Genomic DNA, 396 nt, shown 5'->3' on the forward strand with positions numbered 1-396 from the left:
CTTGCACTCGAGCACTGCTCTAAAATAGACGATGTAAATTTCCTCATGTGCCCTCCTGTGCCCCGCACGACTGTGGACGAAGATGTCGTCAAATCATGTTTGTGCATACGCCCGGTGGAGCCTGAACAACTGCGTCACAAGATGATTAAATGTTGCTGGTGCATATGACAGCCCTTGGGGCATCTGCAGCCACTCCCAGAGTATGTCGCTTCGAGTTTTCACCTCTGTCAGCGAAATATCAATTGCTCTCATGAGCAATTAGTAATACCCATCGACCAAGTCGAGCGGGCTGTACTTTGTACAACCAACCGTATTGTTCTGGAGAACATTCGTTCTAAGAATTGGCGTTTGTGCCGGAATGGTGGCAGCGTTGAGCTTATTGTAAGCATGAACGAT

Source organism: Plasmopara halstedii (genome assembly GCF_900000015.1).
Source record: "Plasmopara halstedii genome assembly, contig: Scaffold_1211, whole genome shotgun sequence".
Lineage (NCBI taxonomy): Eukaryota > Oomycota > Peronosporomycetes > Peronosporales > Peronosporaceae > Plasmopara > Plasmopara halstedii.